General features: G+C 43.9%; 2 protein-coding genes across 4 annotated transcripts in view; both read left to right on the forward strand.

Moving 5' to 3' along the window:
* REC8 (REC8 meiotic recombination protein) overlaps nt 1–21157 on the forward strand; it is a 1573438-nt gene that overhangs the window by 771092 nt on the left and 781189 nt on the right. The gene's annotated exons all lie outside the window — the stretch shown is intronic.
* LOC122790446 (RNA-binding protein 39-like) overlaps nt 1–21157 on the forward strand; it is a 758269-nt gene that overhangs the window by 382111 nt on the left and 355001 nt on the right. The gene's annotated exons all lie outside the window — the stretch shown is intronic.

A 21157-nucleotide genomic window follows, 5' to 3' on the forward strand; every position in this document is an offset into this window, starting at 1 on the left:
ATAAAGACATGGTGACTTTGCGAACTAATCCCTCTTTTGCCTAAGGTGGCTACTGAAAGAAACATCACCCAGGATATTCAGTTACCTGTCTTCTTTCCTAATCACTCCAGTAAGGCTTAAATACCGTCTCCATACCTTAGATGTGCACAGGGAGTTGATTTCACCTACACCAGACTGAGCCCTTTAGGAAATCTGACCAGCTGTTTGTGGTCTTCTCTCTTGAATAGGCGCAGCCAAACAGTTTCTGAAGTGACTATTTCTGAATGGATTTCTCAGTGTATTTCCATGGTTTACTCTCTCAGGAAAATGACTATTTCTGAATGGATTTCTCAGTGTATTTCCATGGTTTACTCTCTCAGGAAAATGGAATTAACTTGTACGCCTAAGGCACATTCTGCTAGGTCAGTTGCTACATCATCAGCCTTCTCTGCTAGGATGTCCTTATATATATTTGTGCTGCGGCCACTTGGTCCACTCTGCACGTTTGTTGCTCATTTTAAGCTGGATATGGTCTCCAGAAGCAGAGCGTCCTTTGGTTGCACAGTGCTTAGGCATGTCCTTCCTTAGGGCTGCCCGGAATTCGCAGTTGTGATGAGTAATGAAATGGATAACATCAGATCAGTAGTTATGTACTTACCATAACTTGGTCTCTCTGTTATCCTGTTTCATTATTCATCACTTCCTGCCCTCTGTCCCCCTTCCATATTTCTGGAGAGACTGGAGTCTTGGGCCTTTGTCCTTCCTCCAGTGGTGCTATGCTAGTGTGGCCTGGACATAGAGGGATAATCGTGCTTGGTTGATATTGCCTTTTCCACAGCAAACTCTGTCTGAGAGTTGGTAGGTAGAAGGAGATTATGGAAGACTGGATGAGCTGAAGCCTTAAATCTAGTGTAAAATGCCAGATTGGATCTGTTATCTGGTTCAAGATCCACTTGTGATGAATAATGAAATAAGATAACTCGAATACCAAGTTATGGTAAGTACATAAGTATTTAGTATCACTTGGTGACAATATGCAATTAGTCTCCTGCTAGGATGAGATTACTTTTTGAGTTTTGAATTACTTTTTCTGCTGTTTTAATTCCTATTCCAGAAATCCAGTACATGTTAATACAAATTAATATCTTCTTATTGTACTTTATAGTTGCAGTACAAAACATACCTTTATCCTCTTGATACATTTCTATAACCATAGTCAGTGCATTTCTCCATAATGTAGCAACCCCCCCCCCTTTTTTTTATATATTGTGAACTGGATAATTTAGTGTAGGTTTTATTTAGTCAGGCTACTGTTAATGTGTTTCCTAAAAAAAAAAAAAAAATACTACAAATATCTGTTTAAGCCCTCTTGCATCTGTTATTTAATCCGTTGACATTTATGGAAGTAATTAGTAAATGCCATTTGTCCTACTGATCAAAAAGTATACATGTACTTCTCATAGATACTGACACTATGTTAGTAAAGATCTGCTAATAATCATGTGAACATTAACATTCGAAGGTTTGATTAGATAGACATAAAATGGTTACTATTGTGGACACTTGAATAAGCTAAAAAGTATAATTATCATTAAATATTTGCTTGTAAAATCTCTCTTATCCCCCATGGAGTCTTAACACTCCTTGCTTGAATAGTCTAACCATCCAAGCAAACACATCCATCCAGTACTGTGACAAAAAAAGTCTACTCTTTTGCAATCAAATATGATATTGTAAAAGTAAAATAAAGATGAAACTGTATCCTTTCAATCATTAATATATAATAGAATAATTTCACATGTTTAGCATATGTTTTCCAGTTTTGTGTGTTAAGGTGTTAAAGTATGCTTACATCTCTCATTATTCCTTGTATATGCATAGTTTTGAAATTATTCAACTAATAGTATAAAATATGAAAAACTGCTGCACAACAATTTAAAATGTGTTATGGTGTGCCACCATAAGATCAATGTACTTTCACACCCTTCTGTTCGTCCTGATGGTGCAGTGGTGCAGCGGTAGCGTTGTCGCCTCATAGCAAGAGGTTCTCCGGTTCAATTCTCAGCTGGAATGCCTTCTGTGTGGAGTCTGCATGCCCTTCCTGCGTTCATGTGGGTTTCCTCCAAGTGCTCCTTCGTTACAAAGATATGCATCTAGAGTGTTTCTCCCAGGGCCTCTGCTGAAAATTGGCTTTGTTCCAAGTCTGACTTTCCTAGTTAACAACTGTTAAACAAGTAAAATAACTTGTATTAAAGTAAATGAATAGTTCTACAATGTTTAGACAGTATTTCATCATTGGTTTATATCCACTGGTTTATTACTGTAAATTAAAGCCTTCTATGTTTCTGTCAAGTATAAAGGTTGTTTCTTTTGCTTTATGTATGAGACTTTCAATTGTATTGACAACATATTAGTATATTTTATGTGAAGCCTCTAATAATGAAGCTCTAAACATATATCTTTGTTTTACCATTCATTGACAACTATCAAACTTCAAATGCTTGCTTTCAAATATATGTATTTATAAATGTATTCAAAGGTATTTCACAGCATGTCTAACATGATTGTTTCCCCTTCAATGCCAGTTTGTATGTTTTAAGTATAGTTGCAATGAAATTTGAGCTAATGGATATTTAAAAGGTTCATAGGCTCATAAGAAGTTACTAGGATCTGAAGTACATTTTAGAGAAACTCACTTTTGCCCCCTTTAGACCAGCATCTAAAGCATCTCTGAAACATTGTACTTGGAAAACTGTACTCCTCACGGCCCTGACATCATCCGGAAAAGTGTCAGAGCTACAGGCCCTCATGCCAACTACTCCCTTCTTCATCTTCCACAGGGATAGAGTGATCCTGAGGACAAACCCTTCCTTTATGCCCAAGGTGGTCAACGAGCTACCCTTAACTCAGGGTATCCCTCAACCCCAAAATGACAGTGAGAGAGTTTTACATTCCCTTGATCACAGACAACTGAGATTTTACCTTGACAAGACCAAGGCTATTAAGAAATCAGAGCAGTTATTTGTCTCTTTTCACCCCAGAGCTCTGAGAAAGGCGGTGACAAAATAGACCATTTCTGCTTGGATTTCCATGGCTATTTCCTTTTGCTGCACATTCCATGTGAAACAACTTGATTAAAAAATTTGGCCCATTCCACTAGGAGCCATGGCTTCATCGGAGGCCTTCTTCAAAGGACTGGACACTGCCTCCATTCTGGAGGCAGCTACATGGAAACGCTACAGGTTGGATCACATATGCAGATCTAGAGCAGGGTTTGCTAGGGGCAATCTTTCATGGCTTCTTGGAGAACAGTTCCATACACACCACCCCCTTCTTCCCTATGAGCTTTGGCACTCACCCAAAAGTTTGGAGTACTGCAACATGGAAGAGAAGGACATCTGTGGTTATGGTAAGATTTTACACAACTATTCTATCCAGACACATCCTTGGCTTGCAGTCACATAGGCTCATATGTAGGTACTAGGCTATCTGCCTGAGGGCATTTAAGCCTAGCCAGAGTGTGTCGGCTTTCACTGACCCATTGATTAATTAACTGATCCTCTGTCAAGCAGAGCCAGTGAAGTGATCCCAGGATTTTTTTTTCATTCTTATATTTATATTATATATTATATTCTTATATTTACATTCTTCCGAAGATATCAGAGTTTTAAATATTTTATTAGTCATAAGATTCAGTTGAAGTTGTGGTAAGGCACTAACATCTTTATGTACAAGCAACTAGGATTATTTACACAAAACCAAGAGTTTTGGGAACTCCTGTTACTGGTTTTGTCATTTGCCACAGGGAGGGAAGGATGGGCTATGCCCAGACAGCCAGGAGGTGTAGAAGTATGGTTACCCCTGCCCATTATCAGAAGGGGTAATTATTTGGGCTGTTTTACCTGGTTCTCCTCTAGCTGTACAAACTCCAAACACTTCTTCTTTCGGCTTTTCCCGGTTAGGGATTGCAACAGCGGATCATCTGTCCGCTCATGATGCTTAATTATTTAGATTTGGTTAACAACATCAAGGCCTTTAGGCCTTCGAGGACCTTAATGTACTGAGTCCTGTGTAGGAATTTGTAAGTTCCCATGTTGCTATCTAATTCCTTATTGAAATTGTGAATTGATGGGATGAGTTTACTTGTGGGAGGGGGAGTTCCTTCATGGGAGTGGAAGCGTTTGAGATGTGAAGTTGTCACATTTCACCATATGGTCGATTTGATAATTTATTGTGACTGAGAAATGTGTTCTGTTAATATGCGAGGCACATTTCAGTTAAAGGGTTTCAGATAGTAAAGTTTTTTTTATTGCTTTGTATGTCAGTCACAAGTCACCTTGAATACAGTAGGCTACAGAAGGCCATCTCTCTCAAAGCTAAGTAGAAAATTAATTTTAAGACAGTTTCTCTTCAAAATTATTTAATTTTTAGTCAAGTTAGCATTTTCTTACTGTTGCCTATAACCTAAGCCCATTTCCTACCCTTTTCTTTGGTAATTTAATTGTTTACCTTTATTGGTACTGTCCCTCTCTCCTGTCTTTGACAGGACTTTCCTTTCTACTAGTGGTATTTCTTAAAATAACATCATTGGTATTTTCTTCCATTTATTTTTTTCTATAGGATAGCCTTGTTGCCTTACTATGCCAGACAAAGCTAAGTTGGGATTTAAACAGTGTGACAAGTGTGGACGGAAGATGCCCAACTCAGATGCACATGTTCGTTGTGTCTACTGTTTGGGCGTGGATCATATTAGAGCTGACTGTGATATTTGTGCTAGTTTTAGTAATTTATACTAGCAGAACGTACTAAGAAACATATCTTAAAAGGTTTACTCAAAACACCTTTTTCGGAGGCTTTATTTGGGTTGGAGATCTCACCCCCTGCAAAGACCAAAAAACATAAGGAAAAAAACGGAGTCACTCCGTTCCTGCATCTTCGTCAGTTACGGAACAGAGTCTGCTCCGTGCTTCCTCGGCACAGACCTCTTCGGCACCAGGCTTTGTGTCTTCTCCCTCTGTGCCGTCCATGATATTCACCCTCTATTTCGGCTCCGACCTCGCCACCACTGACTTCAGTGCCATCCTTGGGTCTGACATTGGCTCAGATGACTGTACCTGCTTCAGCACCATCCCCAGCCACGGTGCCGACAGTTTCTTCGGCTCCATCTGCTCCAAAACTCGAATACCTGCCTAGGACAAGATACCTCCGGTGCTTACTGTCTTTGTTCCAACAGCAATGTTTTCCCTGTCGGCACCGTCCACCCTTGCTGCATTGGCTTCGGTGGAACAGATGCTCTCCCGAAGCAGTGCTTGGACTGTCTGTACCTTGGTTCCTAGCCCGGTGCCTATTTTCTCTCTGGCACCTATGTCCACGGCTCCAGCTTCCAGTTCTCTCAGAGCTCCTCACGGTGAGGTGTGACCCCGGTTCCGTGGTTCTCCCTTCTGGTTCTGGACTCCCATTCCTCCTTAGGTGGGCCTGCAGTCAGCACCAATGACATCAGTATCAGAACCCTCCCCTAGCATGCTCCTCTCCTACCCCTCTGTTTCGGAACTCCGGGTGCAGGAGTCACAAGAACTATCTTTGAAGGGAACCTTTTCTCAGAGTCTTCCTCAGATCCCACTGGGGAGCCTCCCCAGAAGAAACGGTGCAAGAGGAAGCACCTTGATTCACCGGAGGAATCTATCACCGAAGAACACTGATTGTGACGAGGGGGATGGGTCCTCACGGTCTCCCCCAGATGACATCTCATTTGGAGACCACCTCGAAATCCTCAAGCAGTGGGGAGACGAAGTCCTACAACACTTCTTCTGAGGAATATGTTTTCCTGCAAGCCTTCCATGCCCATCCATCTACTTCCTGGGTGACCCCACCGGCAGATGACTTTGTTAAACTCATTGTGCAGCATTCTTGCAAGGCCCCGAGCAACGTAGAACCTGTCCCTTGGTGGCCAGAAAAAAATGTTATCTACACTTGAAGACCAGCCCCACTGGTCCTAGCAGTTGACAGTTGATTCTGTGTTCGTGGTGGCGGCCACCATGAGGGAACTGGCAGAAGATAGTTCCACTGTCCATCTTCTAAACAGAGTTCCGTACCATGGACAGACTAGGGAAATGGATCTATGCTTCAGCGACATTCACCATTTGGTCGCTGAACTATCTTGCACACTTTACTCGTCTCCAAAGAGACCTAATTTCCAAATTGTCTTCCTCTTTGGTGGGGTACTGTCTGGTGAGGTGCATGATACTGTCTCCTTGCGGCTAACTACTCTTGAATCCATCTTGAACCCCTCTGTGTTTGATATCTCACTCCGAGGGGGGCAGCTTGAGCTGCCACATCAGGCTTGTCATGAGACATAATGCGTGGATGCGTTTGTGTGACTTCACAGACCCCTTTAAATCTTTGCACCTGTCGACGACTCTGCACTTCTTGGACCCAAAGTACGAGACACACTTGCACGTAGTGAGGAGGACAGAAAGACCTTGTCTGCTGTGGGCATACGCCTTTCCAATCCCCAGAGGTGCTACTGCAGGAACTGGAATGGAGGAAATATGTGGTTCAAGAAATCCCAAGGACCTTTTCGTGACACTCGTGTGGAACAATCCCCCTGGGGCAGAGGGGCAACTCATATGGAAGATGTCCCTTTTGGGGTAGAGGGGGTCCGCGTAACCAGGGAGCTGGAGATTCTTTCTCCGGCAGACCTTACCGGTGCTCCTGCGCAGTGGCCCGATTGCTTCCCTCTGGAAGCTGTCGGCCGTCGTTTTTCTCTGCATCTACCAGCCTGACATCTTATTACTACAGATGTGTGGGTGCAGAAAATAATATCCAGAGGCTACCAAATACCTTTCGACTTAACTCCCAGACCCGTCAAATGAATCCCCGAAGCACAACCAAGTCAAAGAGAATAAGTAGCCTTAGAGATAGAAAAGCTGCTAAAGAAAAGTCACCCAACCAGTCCTACCAGACAAGATCCGGGTTTTACTCTAGGTTCTTTTTTTAGTGCCAAAAATGAAAGGGGACTAGAGACCAATCCTGGATCTTGGACTATTGAACAAATTTATCAAACCTCAAAAATTCCGGATGGTAACGATACAGTCCATTCTTCCCTTCCTAGGGAGGGGAATAACTGGATGTGCTCTATAGACCTCCAGTACGCGTGCTACCACATGAAGATGGATCACTGCTCGTGGAGGTTGCTCCGCTCCTGGCTGGGAGCCAATCACTACCAGTTCAGGGCACTGCCCCGATCTCCCCCCCCCCCCCCGATGTTCAACAAATGGCAGTTGTGGTAGCTCATCTTAGACTAAGAAGGTTCCAGGTGTTTCCCTATCTAGACGATTGGCTCCATACCGCTTCGAACAGGAATCTTCCAGTCTGCAGCCTCTCTTACACTCAAGCTCTCGCTCTCCGCTTGGGATTAGTCAGCAAAGACAAATCTCAAATGTCCCCAATGAAGACACTGGAGTTTATTGGCGTGGTCTTTGACACAACATCCCGTCAAGCCCCCCCACCCCCACAGGCTTTTGAAAATAAGACACCAAATCCAAGACCTTTCTCAGACCTATGTACCAGCACGTCTTCTACTGCAACTCTTGGGCTCCATGGCAGCTGCCATTACGTTAGTGCCACTGGCGAGACTGCACATGAGAATCCTGCAGTGGCTCCTTTCCGCACAATGGTCATTGCTAACTCAACCACATGATACACCTTAGAAACTGTTGCAAGGAAGAAATGCTATGGTGGATGAAGCCACAAACTCTTCGGTGTCTTCCCCAGACCACGGATGCTTCACTGTTAGGGTGGGGGTGGGGGGCATTTCCAGGGAAAGACTGTCCAAGGCACCTGGTCCCCCATGGAGGCCAACTTGCACTTAAATGTCCTGGAACCGTTGCAAGTATTCCATGCATTCCTACCCTCTGGGACCATTGCAATTCAGTCAGACAAACATGTTAGTTGTCTGGCTTATCAACAAGCAAGGTGGAACCAGGTCTTACCCCGTGTCGGGAAGCCATGAGGATGTGGCACTGGGCAATAGTTTCCAACTGCTTTCTTATAGAATACACATTCCTGGGAGTTCCAACCTTATTGCGGACAGTCTGAGCAGGGACATCCTTATGCCTCACGAGTGGTCCCTCAACCCTGTAACAGCAGATCGGATCTTCCAGCGCTGGGGAAGCCTTGCTGCGACCTGTTTGGTTCCCCTCTAAACTACAAATGTAGAAGCTATTTTGCCCTGATCCCCCTCAGGGGGATCTACCGAGGGACGTTCCAACGCATGATTGGCCCCTGGGTCTTCTGTATGCCTTTTCCCCCCGTTTCCCCTCATCCCAGAATTTCCCCAGAAAGCTCAGAGGTTGAGAAGCAAAGTGATCCTCATTGCCCCCTACTGGCCATGTCTAGTCTGGTTCCCGTTTCTATGGCCTCATCTGATTCACAGCCCGTGGATCCCTGGATCATTCTTCAGGACCTGTTATTTCATCCTTGGGGAGTGATTCATCCGATCCTGCACAGTCTGCAGCTCACAGCTTGGTTCTTCCACTTCCAGTGATTGCCAGGCTGCCTGACATCCCATTTCCTGTTCGTGAAATTCTTCTGGCCTCACAGAAACCTTCCACTAGAAATGTTTATTCTAGTAAATGGACTAGGTTCTCTCTTTGGGCCAAAGACCTGAACTTAGACCCTTTCTCCATGCCTATTCAAAAGATCCTACAATACCTGACTACTTTTACATGCAGGAGCCTCAGCTTCAACGATCACTGTACATTTAGCAACTATCGCCAATTTTCGTAATGGTCTTGATAATTCTTCAATTATGTCGCACTGCGTATGCAAGACCTTTTTTGAAGGGAGTATTACAAGTTAAACCTCCGGTCAAGCCTTCCTTAGAACCCTGGGACTTGGCTCTGGTGCTTCAGACTCACAGATTCTCTTTTCGAACCCTTTGATTCATGTGATTTGAAATTTTTGTCATGGAAAACCATACATCTAGTAGCACTTACCTCAGCGAGAAGAGTATCTGAGCTGCAGGCCTTTAGTGTCAAGAATCCTTACTTGATCTTCCACACTGATAGGGTGTCCCTTCGTACTAACCCTTCTTTCTTGCCCAAGGTCATTTCTGCCTTTTCCATTAACCAATCTGTTGATCTGCCGGTTTTCTTCCCTCAGCATTCTAATAGAGGGAGTACCTTTTGCACATCCTTGATGTGCATTGGCAGCTTCGTTGTTATTTGGACAGGACTAAATCTTTCAAGAAAACAGATCAAGTGTTTGTGGCCTTTGCAAGACCCAGATTGGGTAAACCTGTTTCCAAAGTGACTTTATCCTCTTGGCTTAGAAACATCATTACATTTATCTACCAACAGAGTAGGCTATCCTTACCTTCCAGAATAAAGGCTCATTCTACCAGATCTATGGCTACTTTCATTCCAGAGCCTCTATGGTGATACATGCGCAGCAGCCACTTGGGCAAGACCTCGTACCTTTATATCTCATTACAAATTGGATTTGACCTCCAGGGGAAAAGCATCGTTTGGTTATATGGTGCTCAGGAACATCCTTCATTGGACTCGAGTAGCTGGGGACTCAGTCCTAGCTGTAATGAAAGAACAAAGATTTACAACATCAGATAAAGAAGTTATGTCTTACCGTAACATTCCATCTGTGTTGTAGATCTTTGTTCATTACTTCCCTCCTTCCTTCCCCCTGCCCGGACTCCTGATGCACTTTAGGAATTCCTGGTTAGGGTATTTGCTCAGACAGAGCCTCCTACCATCTTTTCTATTACTACATTTTTTATCTAGGGCCGGCAAACTCAATCTGGAGTAACTAGGAGAGGGGCATTATGGGTAGGTCTTAGCTGAGAGTTTTGGCTTGCACGAGCTGGGAAACTGCCGTATCGGTTCCGAGGACTGAACAGAGATCCTAGCTGTAATGAATGAACAAATATCTACAACACAGAATGAAGGTTATGGTAAGACGACTTCCTTTTACTGACTGGAGATACAAATATCTACAACACAGAATGAACGTTATGGTAAGACCACTTCCTTTTAGTGACTGGAGATAGGAGTTTAGCTTTTTTTTGCCTGTTGCACATGACCGTGTATATAACCAGTGACACTGAATTTTGTAGCATGGAAGATAGTACTTAGAAGAAAGAAAACCTTTGAAAATGGAAAGTCCATGCGCAGCAGAGAAGATACAGTTGACCACAGTAGCATGCTTTTTCCCCATGTAGCATGCTTGCCCCCCCCCCCCCCAAATAATAGATCTTTTAAACTTGGAAGTACAGGGAAGACCATGACTGCTTTCAGCATTCTGGGCTTACCTTCATGTGTTTCCAAATACATGTATATGCATGCCTCTTCACAAAGCTCACCTTTACCGGTGCATATGTATCGTAATGCTCTTTATGCTAACCTGCCTTGACTGCCTAGACTGAAGATTGGATTGAAAGTGTCCGAAGAGGGAAGAAAAGAAAACTAGTCTTTCCAGCTTCAGTGCAGTTGAAAACACAGCAGACTGGTGTTAGCAGATGGCATTCTTCAGCTTGAAACCTGGGCATGAGTACCATCAGCCTCACCCTTTCTGCTGTTGTCTTGAAAAATGTTTAGGTATTCAGGCCACTCTTTCATTATTTTCCTACTTGTATGCCTATTGTGGTGAGGTCCAGCTCCACCTTGGTACCGAAGTTGAGCCTCTGATCTTGCTGAAAAATTGACAGTGACTGAAGGCTGCCAGGAATTGCAAACCTTTGGCAGGTTTATGCATCCAGATGGAAGAGGCTCTCCATCTTGGCAGTAACATTACCTGATGTCACTTCTGTCAGTATAGCTCGGACATCTTTGAGTTATGCTTACTGAATGCTTTTAGTTCATTTATCAACTGTTAAATCCTTTGTGGAGAACAGGACTGCTTATTTAGTAATTCTTTGAGTTTTACATTTTTACCCCTGCTTTTGGGAGCTGAATTTTCAAGATCAGTAAAGTTGCATGTCACCGTTTGAACCCACTGGTTCATTGTTGGAAAATGTTTTTTTATGGTGGCCTTTAGCACTGCTTGTGTGATCTCTACACAACACACCATTTTGGGTGGAGATGCACGTTTTTACAAGGAACAAGGTGTTCCTTAAGGTTAAGCCATTTTTACATGCGTTTTCTGGGCCGTGTTAAGAGTTCGTTGGTCTTTTATTTTCCAAATGAACACTGACATTCACCCGTTTTCCATCAGCTTGTGTTTTATAGGGAGCCATGTACAGTAGTTCAGGAAGAATGAACAGCTTTCCCTTTGCAACCAGGAGGGGAATGGTTTGCTTTTGCCAAGTGCACCCATTCCATAGTGGTTCCCGTATCCTTTGCTGTTTTGCTATTGAGCAGTTTGTTTGCTCATTGGAAAGAGTGGTCTTGGGTCACCCTATAAAAGTTGGCTGCTTCCAAGCGTGTTTCATGGATGTCTTTATTTGAAAGTATTAAGCTGCTGCCATTTGGCTGTCTTCCTATCTTCATTAAACATTGTTTTCACTGTGACTTACTCAGAAGTCCTGTTTTTTTGGCTCATTTTTGAAGTAGAACTCCGACTACGGATTTTATCAATTTGACCCGTCTTTCCCACTCTTGAGTTCTTGCAAGTGATCCTTTGGTGTTAAAGGACACTTTTTACTGCATCATTTTACACCTGAGGAGCCATTTTTAATTAGCTGTCAAAGTAATCTCCCTGTACTTGCATGGCACCTCAGTCTTGCTTTAGTATTTTTTTTTCCAAGTCCTCCAAATATATAGCTAAACGTTTCAGGTTTTAACTTTTGATGTTATGTAGTCCTATCTCACTGTAATTCTTGCTGGATGGGTTCGGTGCAAATATTCAGCTTCGACTCGGCCGATACTAAAGCTCGAGAGCTTTTATGGCTTGATGCTAGACCCATGGTGCTTCATGGCAATTCCCCAGATCTCGTTTGCTGCGAAAGCTTCGAGGTTGTGTCTTACTGGTTCGTTGGCTAAGCAAACTTACTGGGTCGTTGGCTAAACAAAACTTTATTTGCTAAGTTTAGTTCTTTTTTCTAACTTTTTCTGTCTATATATATATATATATATATATATATATATATATATATATATATATAGTTTTTGTCTCTTGTGTGACTGTTTTTGAGAGTTTCCAATCCGTATCCCCCCCCCCCCCCAAAGGACTGTACGGCCCATTTAAGTTAGAGGGCTGTAGTGCCCGTTAAAGTTAGAGGACCTTTCCTCCCTGTGTGTGTTTTATATATATATATATATATATATATATATATATATATAATGTATATGTGTGTATGTATGTATGTGTATATATATATATATATATATGTGTGTATATATATATATATATATATATATATATATATATATAAAAGTTCTTTCTTCCTCACTTCTTGTGTGTAGTTAGTATTTAGTGTTGTATTGCTTGTTGTTTATCTAGCTTCTCTATTCGTGATTGTCGCTATGTCTAAAGATAAGGATAGGGAGGAGAAGGATCATCGCCCTTCGGGGTTTAAGAAGTGTGATAGGTGTGCACAGAAAATGTCTCTTAGTTACACCAGTTGCATGTACTGCCTTGGTGAAGCCGATTTGCAGGACCCCTGCACCTTTTGTCACGCATTTAGCACCAGAGTTTTAAATGAAAGAAAGGGGAAACTCCTTGATAAGGGGTCTCATGACCATTTCCTTCCAGGAACAGCTGGAACTTGGTCAGGCAGCTCCAAATTCCTCTAAGAGAATGTCTTCGGCCCCAGCTTTGGAGCCCACTAAAATGACCAACTGTCGGAGCCAAGAAGCTCCGGTTCCGACTCAGCTTCATCCATTTCGGTGCCGTCGGTCTCCTTGGCAATCTTTAGTGCCGAAGATTTTTCCCGGAAATTGAGGTTCTCTCCCACCTTGAGATCTTCTCTTTTGGAGAGGAGATCTTCTGTCTCCACCAGATCCTCCAGGGCTCTATCTGATGAGGACATCGAGCGGGTGGTGAAGAGGTTGCTTTCGGATCCAGCTCTGGCAAGAAAATTGGCCCCCTCTGGACCCAAAGGTTTCAAAACCAACCCCCTTACCGACCACTGTTCCTTCCTCCGACTGCTTCGCTCTCGGAGCCTATTACTTCAGGTTCTTCTGTCTTGGACCCGTCAGCTCGGAGGATTCAGCATGCTTCCTTGGAGCCTCTTAGTCTACTCTCCATGGCTCAGTCTGGAGATGAGGGGTCTGGGAGCTGACGCTCTTGAGTCGACTCAGAGGGGACAGTCACCTTGGGTTCTCGTCGGAACCAACCCTCCCTCTTGGAGCCTCGGCTCAACTCAGCTCAGTTCCCACTTCTGCTTCGGAGCCGTTCTTCCTTGCTAGGAGTTGACCATCTGTCCCCTCGGAGCGGATGTCTTTTTCGGAGCGAAGGGGGAAGGCTTTTTAAGCTGTAGTGAAGGCTTTATCCTCTGCTAAAGCCATACCATTGGAACCTGTTTGCCACCAGCAGCAGGCAGCAACCCCCCCCCCCCCACCACCCCCACAGCGTACGTAGCCAGAGGCCCAAATAACCCCCATTGGAGGTGCCCCCTCTTCAAAGACCTCCCCAGGTTATCCCACTGGAGATCTCCCTCTGAAGAGGCTGTGTAAGAGAGTCTGTCACATCAGACATTGATTTTAGAGGAGTCAGAAGGGTCCCCTAGATCCCCCTCTGAGGATGTCTTTTTCTGACATCCTAGAAATCCTTAAAGGTTTGATTAGAAGATGTTTAACCCTACTGAGGATGAATCAGTGTATCTTGAGACCTTTGGTTCCCAACTTTCCACTTCCTGGGCGACACCGCCTTATGACCAACTCCTGGGGGCCATATTGCAGAAAGCCTGGACCTCTCCAGATTCAGTGGAGCCCGTCCCGACGAGGCCAAATAAGTATATGACAGCACCTGAGGACAAGACTTTTCTTAGTAAGAGAGTTCCTGTTGATGCTATGGTGGTAGCAGTGGTCACCAAGAAGGAGTTATCAGAGACATCTTCTAATATCCATCCACCTAACAAGGAGTCCAGGTCGATGGATACTTTCTTCAGCGGCATTTACACTAAGATCGCTGAATTACCTTACTAATTTTACTAGTCTTCAGAGGGATCTCCTGAAAGAGTTAGGAGACAACTTCCAGTGTTCAGTATGTCCGGGTTCCATGGATAAGGTTTATGCGCAGCTCTCCACCCTTAATCCATAGCTAACGCCGCCATGAGGCTGATATCGTACACAGCAGATGGTGCGAGTAGGGCAGCTGCACCAGGAATATCTCTTAGGAGACCTTCTTGGATGCGTTTTTTGTAATTTTACGGAGTCCTTCAAGTCTTCCTTCACTAACGTCCTCTTTGATGGTTCATCTCTTTTTGGACCCCAAGTGAAAGAGACGTTGACTAGGCACGAGCAGGAGGGGAAACCTTATCTGCTGTCAGTCCTTTTCTCCCTCCCTTCTAGACCCTATCCCAAGGGTAATACAGGAGGGAAAATGTGGTTCCACAAATCTCAAAAATGTTTCCCTCCGGCACAAGGACAACCCTCCCTTAGAGGTAGAGGAGGAGGATATAATGGAAGACGCTGCCCTTGCAGCAGAGGAGGTCCGCAGCATCAGGGAGACAGAAACTTTCTCTGATCGTCCCTTCCATCGCCCCTGAGGGGTTGCTCGACTGTCCATCTCTGAAGGCAGTCGGGGGGGGGGTGTCTATCGCTTTACCCAAACGCCTGGCTAACCATCTCCCAAGGTCGTTTGATGCACACCATAATATCCAGAGGTTACCTTAGCCCCTTTGTTTCCGAACCACCAGCAAACCGGTCTCTACCAGATGTGCCACCCATCCAACTAGACTGTGCAATATCAGAGATCATCTCTTTGCTTCAAAAAAGAGTCACCCAAGAAGTCCTCACAGCGCAAGTAGGATCCGTAACTTGCTCTTGATTCTTTTTAGTTCCAAAAAAGACAGGGAACTGGAGATCAATTCTAGATCTCGGCAGTCTCAACAAGCATGTGAAGAAATCGAAGTTTTGAATGGTCACTCTGCAGTCAATATTTCCCTTTATCGGGAAAGGCAACTGTATGTGCTCAGTCGATCTCCAGGACACATACTACCGCATTGAAATGGACAGGTGCTCCAGGAGACGCTTGAGCTTCCGGCTGAGAGCCAGTCATTTTCAGTTCAGAACACTGCCCTTTGGTCTCACTACAGCCCTCAGAGTGTTTACCAAATGCATGGCAGTGGTAACGGCTCACCTGAGATGTCAAGGATTCCAGGGGTTTCCATACCTAAATGACTGGCCTCCTCACTGCTACCACCAAGCATCAACTCATCAGAACCAGGGACGAGACTCCGTCCTTGTATGCCAGTCTAGGTATCACTGTCAACCTAAAGAAGTCGGTCTTATTCCCCTCACAGCACATTATGTACTTAGGCTCAGAAATAGACACAGCCACCATGTCAGTAAGACTAACCGGAAAGAGTAGTCTCTCTACGCAGTCAAGTCAGATCCTTGCTAAACAAACAAAGTTCAGGCCAGAATATTCCTTCGTCCTAGGGACTATGGCTTCCACCATCCTATTAGTTCCTCTTGCTCGTCTACACATGTTACTTCAGTGGCTGCTGTTTGTCCAATGGTCGATGCAAAACCTCCCATTGTCTCATCAGATTTTTATAACAAACCCCTGCAAAAAGGATCTAACATGGTGGTTGCACACACAACAGCTTCTCATAGGTCATCCACTTGTTCCTCCCCAAGAGAAAGCAGTTTTGACCATGGATGCTTCCCAGGTTGGGGGGGGGAGGCATTATCTGGGTATGACAGCCCAAGATACTTGGCAGAAACACGAGAACCACTTGCACATCAGTGTTCTGGAGATGAGAGCAGTGCTGTATGCATTGCAAGCACTTCACAGCTCCCTTCTCACCGGGACGATTGTGAAGTCAGTCAGACAAACATGTCTGTCGTGTGGTACATAAACAAGCAAGGAGGAACCATATCTTACCTGCTTTGCAGAGATTCTGTAAGAGTTTGGAAATGGGCAACGGATACTCAACGTTTCCTGATAGCAATGCATGTCCCGGGGAAATCCAACGTAATAGCAGACAAACTCAGCCGAGCAATTCTGATGCCTCACGAGTGTTCCCTGAATCCAAAAGTTGCGAAAGAAATATTTCACAGATGGCGTCAGCCTTGCTGCGACCTATTTGCCGCTCACCTGAACAAATGCAGCAGCTACTTTTCCCTCATTCCCCATCAGGGGTTGTCTCCCAGGGATGCTGTAGTCCACGATTGACCCCCGGGGCTTCTTTATGCCTTTCCTCCTTTTCCACTCCTCCCAAAGGTAATACAGAAAGTAAGACAGTTGAAGAGTTCCTTGTTCCTCATTGCTCCTTACTGGCCTCGGCAAGTTTGGTTTCCCTTCCTGTGGCCCTACCATTTGGAGAAACCTTGGTTTCTGGATCCATCTCCAGATCTCCTGATTCATCAATCGGGCAGTTCCACTCCACCATCCACGCCCTCAAATTGACAGCATGGCTGCTCCAGTTCCACGAATAGCCAGGTGTATTCTTCTATCCCCTGCAGTCAAACACATTGTAATTTCATCCCATAAACCTTCCACTCGGAAACTATACTCCAGCAAATGGAAAATGTCTTTGTTTGGGCTACAAACCGGGGCTTAGATCCATACATGGCTCCTATAGAATCTATCTTATCCTTCCTAGCGTCAATTTTTCATGAAGGAGCGGCAGCCGGTACAGTTAGTTGCCATTTCCAATTTTCATTTTGGCTTCATGGGAAATTCAATCATGTAGCACTCCTTGTGTAAAACTTTCTTAAAAGTAGTAGTTCTCAGGCCTCCAACCAACCAACCATTAGAACCCTGGGACTTGAGCTTAGTCCTTTCATCTTTGATGTCTTCACCCTTTGAGCCATCCTCTTCATCAGACCTAAAATTGTTGTCATGGAAAACACTATTCTTAGTAGCCATAACATCTGCTAGGAGAGTCTCAGAACTGCAAGCTGCAACTATTCGACCTCATTACATAATTTTTCACAAGGATAATAGTCTCTCTTAGGACAAACCCTTCCTTTCTTCCCAAAGTATGCTCAGAGCACAATCTGAATACTACTATTGAGCTACCTGTGTTTTTTCCAAACCACTCTAATAAATCTGAGTAATAGACTACACCAGTTATACTTTCACAGAATTCTAAGATTGTATTTACACAGGACTAAAGAATTCAGAAAATCAGATCAACTATTTGTTTCCTTTTCCGACAAGAAGGGCATGCTTGTTTCTAAGGTTACTCTTTCAAAATGGCTTTCAGATTGCATTTCATTTGCTTAACAAGCTGGTAAACAATTACCCATCAAAGTTAAAGGTCATTCTGCTAGAGCTGTATGTACTTCATGTGCCTTTAGATCTAGGCTCCCAATTGATACTGTTTGTGCAGCAGCTACTTGGTCAAGACCACATACTTTTGTCACTCATTACAAATTAAATTTGGCCTCCCGGGACAGGTCTTCCTTTGGGTCCACTGTGCTGAAGAGTCACTTCGCTTGAGCTACCTGGGACGCAAATGCTAGTGACGCTGTCCCATTCAGCAAGAATTACGGCGAGATAGAACTACATAACATAAAGAAGTTATGTACTTACCATAACATTCCATGTTTGTAGTCCATCTCGCCTACATTCTTGCTTCCCTCCCTCCAACCCCCTTCCTGTTTTCTGGGGGATCTGGTGGACTATTCTGATGCTGTCTGATCTGGGGAATTGCCGTGAGGCACCATGGGATAGGGGCTAGCCTCGAGCCAGTAGAAGCTCTCGAGCTTTAGTATCTGCCGAGTTGGAGGGGGGGGTGTGAGTGAGATAAGGATTTCCATGGTGAATAGTTTATGGTTTGATCTGACCAGGGAGGGATTGACTGTTGGTGTTGAGCAGCGGTCGCCCATGTTAGTAATAACCAGGTCAAGGATGTTGCTTCCTGTAGTGGGGGGCAGAATGATCTAGTCCAGGGAACCGGAATTGATGAATTCCAGGAAGCGTTGGGCCAGTGTACCGATGCTTGAGTAGTTTTCCCAACTGATGGGAGGGATAGTTGAAGTCTCCTAGTATGAGAGTGTTGGTTTGGACCTTGATAGATTCCAGGGTGCTTAGGAATGTGGAGTGAGAGTCTAAGAACATGGTTGGGGACCTATAGCAGGCTATGACCTGGATCGCCGTCTTACCCAGTGTTGTACCTGAAGTATCTCAGATGTGTTATGCTGGGCTACTAGTCTGGAGGTGTGCATATCCTTTATGAATCTGGAGACACCACTGCATTTGGAGCTTCGGTCCATGTTTCGGGATCAAAAGGTGTGGAATGAGTTTATAACTTGATAGTGCAGGGGTGCTTTCTGCTGCTTTAAACCAAGTCTCCATTACAGGACGGTTGTCGATGTTCTCCATTTTGACGAGTGCTTCGATCGAGTGCATCATGAGATTTAGACTTCTAGCATTTGAGCAGCATGACCCTCAGATTGCATTTATTTGTAGCTGTTACGGTGGTAATTTGGTCTTTGGGACACCGCCTAAAAAAGGCTCTATACGGGTGGCAAGAGGTTAGCCAGTATCTGGAAACCCAGGGGTGACATATGCAGGCCATCTCTGGCAAAACATCTCTATCAGTCATGTCATCCCAAGCAGACAGATACTGGATCCCCTTAGAATGACACCAGAAACTTAGCCAGTTGTTCAAGTCAATCATTTTTTGTTGGTACTGTGGTATCATACTGGGTGGCGGTAGGATACTGCTCAGGGCTAGGGTCATACCTGCCTGGGCCACATAATCTGCGAGCTCCACCACGTCTGTCTTCATGTAGTCCAGGGCGGTGCATCTCAGGTCATTCACACCCATATGAGTAATGACGGAGTCATACTTGTTGTGCAGTAACCTGAGTGCGTGCGTTGTCGGATTCTGGCACCTGATAGACAACTGACTGTTACGTTCTCCTTATTCAACTTAGTGAGTGGAACATCTGTGTGCCATACTATTGAGTCTCCTATGATTAGTGTATTGGGCAAGGTGTTTAGCCTTAGGGGCTTAGGTTGAGGGGCGCACTGTGGAGGTGAGCTGTGTCCTGTGGTTTGTGCTGTGGTGGTCAAGTGCGTTTCTGTCTTGGAGGTCTCTGTTGTTTGGGTAAATTTCTATTTAGAGCCTCTGCAAAGGTGGGTGTGTGGTTTGTGTTTTTATGTGAGAGCTGTGATGGTGGGTGTTTTGGAGGGCTAAGTGTTCCATATTGTGTGGTGCAGGTTTTGACCACCTCCTCTTGACCAGCTAGTCTGGTCTTGACTAGAGAATGCGTAGCTTCCAGTTTGGTGATTAAGTCCATCTCTCACAAGTCTGTGTGTTGGGAGGTAAGAGGAGAAGGTTGTCTGTGTCATAAGGCAGTTGCTACACTGCCTCAGAATGCCCAGGTGCACCAGATTAATAGGAGAAAGCACAGGGAACTGCCATTTAGTCATGCCAGGAGGGGTGGTTGTAACCAAGTACTCGAGCCATTTCCGTGAAGAGCAAGTAGTGCCGATTGCACTTAGGTGTGCTACAGTAATTGCTACAAATACCTGTTGAAGTGCAAAGCGATTAAGCTATTTGAAGTGCAAGAGAGAGAGAGAGAAAGAACTAGCAAGATCTAATAAGGGAAAAAAACGAAGAGCAGACTTTCTGGCACCAGTAATAGTTCACCTCAGCTCGGTGCCGCTACGTGGAGCTTAAACAAGCGGAAGCCCGCACAAACGCAGGCCTTTAAACCAGAAAGTTGAAAGAGATGGAAAAACTGCCCAAACGGCCAGTAAACCACAATTTCTGGGCCAGAAACCACTCCTCTTTTGGTAGATAGGCTATCTAGTGCTTTCCACTCCCACTGATGAGCTAGAAGGCTTCCCTCCAACAAGTAAAGGCTTGGGGGGGGGCTCAGAAGCTTACAAACAGTCCTGGATACAGCAAATCTGTATCTGGGCTACACTAGTTACAAGAACGGTGGGACACTAGTTTAAACTTTTTATATATATATATATATATATATATATATATATATATATATATATATATATATACATATATACACACACACACATATAGATATATATATATATATATATATATATACACACACACACACACACACACACACGTATGTGTATATATATATATATATATATATATATATATATATATATATATATATATATAGAAAAACTCCTAAAACAGCAGTAAAAACAGTTCAAATGCAGTTGAAGCTAGCACACTTGTATGTAGCAATGTTAAGGCAAATACAGTTTACATAAATGCAATTAAATTAAAAAACGACTAAAAACAAGTGCTGAAAGCAGTAAATTGGGAAAAAAATCAAAACAGAGGCAGAGTATCAGAAAACAATGCCAGCAAATATATAAATATTTCAGTTGAGCAAAAATTAAGACAGTGCAGAACTCTAAACAGTTAAAAAGTGCCAAAAAATATACTTATCAGCTCTGTATTTCCAGATTGAGAAGCACATGCAATCAGAACACAAGGAGATTCTAGCAGTGGTATGCAGGACTTTATGGAGAGAAGGTTTTGTTAAGGGTTTGTCTGCAAGAGTGTAGACCACAAGAATCTTCTTAAATGTAAAGCAAGTCGCCTGAAGCACAAGTGCTAAGACCTAAGCTTAAAATGCTTAGAATAACATATAAATTTAATTAGGCTACTAGCGAGCAGTATTAAATGTAGCAGAATAAAAGCACTCTAACACTTAAAAAGCACACAGCAAAAATAAGGTAAAGTTTGAAGAACACAATTACAGTAAAAGCAGATTAAAGTGTACAGTGTATTTATTTTACAGTGGAGAGGGAGGAAACGGAAGTGTTGAAAGTCATAGAAGCAAGGGGGGGTAGTCCTGCCCAAATAATCTCACTGCACTATGTTGAGTTTCCAAATGAGATTGGACTGGGAGCAGTGACCAATATCAGATTTACAGCAGAGGCGGGAAATCCAAAGCCACCAAGTTTGACTACAAGAACATTTGGGAAGGAGGGCAGAAAAAAAAAAAACGTGCAGACAACAAAGGACAGAAGTAATATAGCAAATGTATAAATAAAGCAAATGTATAAATACAGCACAGTGCAAATTGAGTTGCAAAAAGTGTACATATCA

The sequence above is a fragment of the Protopterus annectens genome, chromosome 16.part0, assembly GCF_019279795.1.
Source record: "Protopterus annectens isolate FY-2018-M chromosome 16.part0, PAN1.0, whole genome shotgun sequence".
In the NCBI taxonomy this organism is placed as follows: Eukaryota; Metazoa; Chordata; order Ceratodontiformes; family Protopteridae; genus Protopterus; species Protopterus annectens.